Source organism: Muscardinus avellanarius, assembly GCF_963383645.1.
Source record: "Muscardinus avellanarius genome assembly, chromosome: 13".
In the NCBI taxonomy this organism is placed as follows: Eukaryota; Metazoa; Chordata; class Mammalia; order Rodentia; family Gliridae; genus Muscardinus; species Muscardinus avellanarius.
The window spans coordinates 50,301,965-50,307,964 of NC_137799.1; positions in this window are offsets into that span (position 1 = coordinate 50,301,965).

A 6,000-nucleotide genomic window follows, 5' to 3' on the forward strand; every position below is an offset into this window, starting at 1 on the left:
CGCAGGGATTACAAGCATGCGCCACCACGCCCGGCTGCCTCCTGGGTTTATACGTAAAGGGGCAATAAAGAAAGCAAAGGACCAGAGAACAGAAAAAACCCGCTTTAGAGGCTTTCCATTATTAAGGCAAGAGCTGATGGTGATATGTGGGAAAGTGGAAAGGCTTCAGGTATGTCCTTTTTGAAAACTGTGAGTACAAGGAAGCTCTAGGTGAGCTAACTGGACGCAGGTCCTGTGATTGTTGAGGGGTGCACATGTGGCTTTCATGGTCCTACATTGGAAGCATAAATGAAAATTAGAGAAATGTTCAGTTACTAATGAAATTCTGGCCATTTGGGGCCAACTGATACAGACCTAATGTTTAACATCCTGGATTGTAACAAAGGATAGTTATCTGGCTTCCTGCAAGTCTCACTTATACCAGGGTGTCTTGCTGGGCTATCTACTGTAGACAAGGGGAATGACTCCTTAGACAGGTTGCTTTGGATTGTGGGTCAGAGTTCTGCTTGTATATGTGGTCCAAATGTTGTTCATTTGCATACTCAGTCTTTTGGGTGGTAGTGGGTCAGGAGGGAAATAACTGGATTAACAATATTATTTGGCTAGAGATCTGACAGACCTTGTTAATAGACTGAACACAGGCAGGCTAGGGAGAAAGAAGAATCTGGATTGACTCCTGTCTGGAGCCCTAATGCTCAGCTATGATAGATAATCACTCCAAGCATCAAAGAAACAAGATGTGGCTGAGGCCACAAAGCCATGAACTTATATCCTGAACAAAGGTCAATCACATTTTTCTGTAAAGGGCCAGTTAGCAAACTTCCAGCTTCGCAGGCCGTTAGATTTCTGATATAACTCTTCAACTCTTCTGTAACAGCATGAAACAGCCTTAGAATAAAATATAAATCAATGAGAATGAACGTCTCAATAAAACATTGTTTATGAACAATAAAATTTCAATTCCATACAATGCTCTTTTGTGGTTTTTAACCACTTAAAAAATGTAAATGTCCTCTGTAGCTCACACACCTTACAAAAGCAGTCAGCAGACAAGTTTTGGTCCATGGGACATAGTCTACTGACCCGTTATCTAAAGTGAAAGTTTACCAGTCACATGTGCCAAACAGTGTGTTATTGCCTATACAGATTCTCTTTAATTCTTACTACTCTGAGGGGCACAACTATTATTCGTAAGTAAGTGAGGCATAGATAAGGAAAGCATCTTTTCTAAAAGCATTTTCTTGCTTACTAAGGAGGCAACAACATTTGTTATGGAACCAACAATATTTGACTTAGATGCAGCATAACACCTCTATTTACTAGTTGGATAACTTCAATGTGCTTGGCTTCTCTCATGTTCTCCCCCACAAGACTGAGAATGATAATAATATATATCTAGCTTTCTATGGCTATTATGAAATTCAAATGAAGTAACATACCCATAATGCATTTTATAAATTGCAATGCTTTTTATCTCTGTTCTTCTCCCCAACATAGACACATGGTTTGCTCCTTCATTTACACAATCCTATTTGAAATTCCTGAGATAGCAATGCTACATTTTAAAACACTAAGAAACTCCATTCTGTGAAATTTACCAAGAACTGCATTCTGTGAAAATATTATCCAAGTTAGAAGGTGGATTAAAAACATAATGTTCAAAAACAATACGCATGAAAGGCCACAATAGTTATATCTCTAAGAAAACTTTGTGCAGTCTACAAAATAAAAAGCAATGGAAGGGTAAACATGGCCCTGATTAAAAATTTTTGTTTTCCTAACATCCATTCCCTGCAAACAAGCATCATCACAAATCATTTTGTGTGCCTGCATGTGCGCTTCAGTGTTTGTTTTAAAATGACAGCTACGAAATGAACAGATCCCAGTAACTTCCCAATGAAAGAAACTTTCAGATGCACTAACCTTAACCTGATGGCTTTGTTTCTATTATCAAATATGACAATAATGGCAAACAATGAGGCACTTGCCCAGAAATATGTTTTACTATTTTAAACATTTTATCATTTGCTGGTAGGCTCCAAATGTGACAAAAGATGTGAAGTTCAGGAGCATACAACAGGACACAAGCAGATTGACACGTGCTGTGCTTCCCGTCCATTTTTTGTTGCTTTGTAGGAAAAGTGAATACTCTTCCTTCATTATACTTGTCTCTAAGTTGACCTCATTCAGCAAATGAGGCTATCACTGTCCCCTTGAACAAATACAAAAATTAGAGAATCTGGTTGTAGCCTATCTGTGTCAGTACTTATTTTTATGTAATGATCTCAGATTTTTTTTAATATTCGTTCTTGCTATACAATTTTATGGCTGTTCTTTCCAGTCCAATTAAAAGTTATTCATTCAGCCGGGGTGTGGTGGCACAAGCTTGTAATCCCACTACTTGGGAGGCTGAGACAGGATGATCAAAGGTTTTCAGCCAGCCTCAGCTACTTAGTGAGGCCCTCAAACTTAGTGAGATCCAAAATTAAAGATAAAATGGGATTGGGGGTGCACAGTTCAGAGGTAGAATGCTCCTGTGTTTAATTTTCAGTACCACAAAAAAAGTTATTCATTCATTCATATGTTAAGTCAGAAACATTTATTAAGAGGACATCATACTCTAGGTTCTAAAAATATGGAGGTGTAGTTTTACTATTTCTATCCACAAGAATTTTACAGTAAGGTGTGTGTGTGTGATAATGCCAAAAGAATGTGGTAATTGTTACAATGGAAGTAGGTAACGAAAGATGTTTCCAGATACCTTGACAGACAGAGAAGGTAATATTTCACATTTCCAGAAAAACAATATTTTGGAAACTAAAAGGGAGGAAAAAAAGTCTTGAAAGAGAAACAGCCTGGTGAAAAGCAGAAAAATGTACATTAAAAAAGAGGAGGGTTTGATGGTTGGGGTGGTAGGAAACATGGCTGCAAAAAAATAAATTAAATAGCTATCAAAGACACTGGATAAAGTACTCAAAACTGGAATTCTAAGATCTTGTTCTACCTATAACAATATTAAGCTATATTTATTAACTCTTGATCACATATGCAACATAATATATTCTTCCTGCCTCACTGAGCTATTTGTAAAGTGTCTAATCAACTTCCAATTTACTTAGTAGTAATTAATAAGTTCACATAAAGAGTTTGACTACATTTGAAATACTCCAGTATTAATTGTAAACATGCTATTACCTGTTGATGAATCATTCTTGCCAACTCTTTTTTAGCTATCTTACTTTATAAGGTGTTATTGGAAGGCCAGTATACAGACTCTTTTTTAGCTGTCTTACTTTATAAGGTGTTATTGGAAGGCCAGTATACAGTTTGGTTATCATTTTACTTAACAAAGTGTCTCACAGATAAATGAATTAAACTACTGTATAATGCCTATACTAAATAAAGATGATAAAAATACTTTTATTATTACAATCAAATAAGTCCCTCAATATAACATTAACATCAGATTATCCTAGAAAATAGCATAAACATGGTTATAAGAAGCTAAGTATTTTAATTGGGTATTCTTGATTCCAAATTCTTTTATATGTAACATTGTGTATTCATGCTAATACCCAGTCACAAACATAGGTTAGTAGCATCATACTTTCAACATCTCTGATTTTAAGAAATAATGTTTTTAACATTTACCCACCATTTTGTCCAAGTAGCTTTCTTATATTCTACTGGCTTCATACAAAAATTATGACATATATATCTTGATGATAAATTGAATAGCTTAGCATTGGATCCCCAAAGCATAATATACTTTTTTTTTTTTGGTACTGGGATTGAACTCAGAAATATTTTACCTTTGACCTATATCTGCAGCCCTCTTTCTTTTTCATTTTGAACTTTTTTGTCTTGCTAAGTTTCTGAGGCTATCCTCAAAACTGGGATTCTCCTGTTTCAACCTCCCAATTACTGGGGTTACAAGCCTGTGGATACTCTTTATAAGGAACAGTGGTCCTGTCAGCTTTGCAAGTCTAGCCAGATCGCAAAGACTTGCCAAGTTCTAAGTGCAGTAGAATAAACATAGATGTACTTTCATGGAGAGAGTGTGCCAGTTTTTAATCATCCCTTTAATCACCTCCAACATCTGCCAGCTCTTTTCTTTCTGAAAGTGCTGCTACTTTGCAAGAGTCAGATGTGATATACAAAAACCATGGCACACTGTTTCCAGTCTCTTCCCTCTTGGCTTTCAATTGAATATTGTCCCATCTTGGTCAAGCAAAGATCAGATAGGTAAACCCCTCTCCCACCATCCAATATGATACCAATCCACAGGGTACTAGAGTTCTGAAGGTTTTTCAAAAAGTTTCTGAAATAAAATAACATAAAAGAGAAACATCTGAAGAAGAGGGTCAGAATTTAAAATGATAAAACTAGTGGGAAGGAGATGGACACTAAACATATAGACAGACAAAAATGAACAAATCACAGGAACTATATAAAATTCATCGACAAATCAGATTTCCTCCTTCAAAACAGCAATTCTGATTGCAAATGAACTCTGCAGGATGAAGTATTGGAGACAATTTACAAATCAGATAGATTCAAGCATTGCTCCTACTGGGGCTTGGCTTAGAATAAATCCTGCCTGAGTACCCTGATATTCCGAGTTTAAATAATCAATTGCTATTGATTTTTCACTTTTGTTCTGCCAACATTTGGTTATTCCCCAGGTCACATAGCCTTGCCATTTGAGCCAAAGTCAATAAAGAATTTATTTATTCATTAGAATAAATAGAGGTGGAACAAAATGCTGAAAATTTATATTTAAGATTTTTTACAGTAACTTCCAACATTTTTGGTGGGATTTTAAGTGCACGGCAAATCTGATTCAGGACACTAGTATGATAAATTTAGGCTTTTGTAAAGGGCTATTTTTCATTAATTGAATTGCATTACTGCAGGAGAAAAGTAACTTAAGGAGAATCCAACAATAATTTTTTGGCCCTTGTAGCAGGGTAATGAATATTAACTTGTATGTTAATAATTATAAAGTATCATTACTATTTTCTTTATACTTCTTAGGAGCACAGTGCAGTAATATGAACTGACCTCTACTGGCCAAGTTCATTGCATGATAAGTTACTGGTAAACACATAGAAGTGTAAATTACTATAGCAATATCAAAGTTTAATAGTTCCCAGGTCATCTAACCATTGCAATTAGTGTGTGTGTGGAAACATCTCAATTGAATAGAAAAACCTTACTTGTTTCTTACTTATTATATTTGCTCTAAGTAGTCCCCTTAACTTTTATTAAATGCCTTACCGTGCTTTTCAGTAATAAAATAGCTCTATCAATTGCTTGCAATAGGAATGTAAAATTCATTTCTTAAAGTGTATAAAACTAGTAAATTTTGCTCAGAAAAAAATAGTTAATTAATAAAGTTCTGTTTCATCAAATTATTTAAAATTATTTTCTCATATATTTGAAGATTTCTTTTTAGAGTTGTTTAAAATTTTTACCTAGAAACCTCTTTTAGGGTTAACATTGGTGAACAATCTTAACCACATTTTTTATTTTTTCCATGATTTAGTAAGCAACTCTCCCAACCCTGTGCTTATAGAACCTTCCAGGATCAGCTATATTTATTTGTGTTATGAAGCTTTTGTGTAGCATTTTTATAGAAATTTTCTTAGCAGTTTTCTATGCTATCTTCAGATCAGGCATCTCCTCTGTTTTACTCCTGGAGAAATGGATACAAAAAGATTAAATAAAACCAAGGTATAAAAACATTGCCTAAAGAATCAAGATTAAAACCCAGAGTTGGGCATATAGTTCATGAGGGGACACTTGAGGCCCTGGGTTTGATACCCTGTATCATGCACACACAAAAAGAAGAAAAAAAATAATTAAAATCCAGCACTTTCTCACTAGATCACACACTTCATTTGTTGTACTCGAGTTCATCTTTAACTATAATTACCCTGTAAGAACATTAGTTTCAAACACTATACTATAAGTTAAACGGGATTTTTGCTACACAAT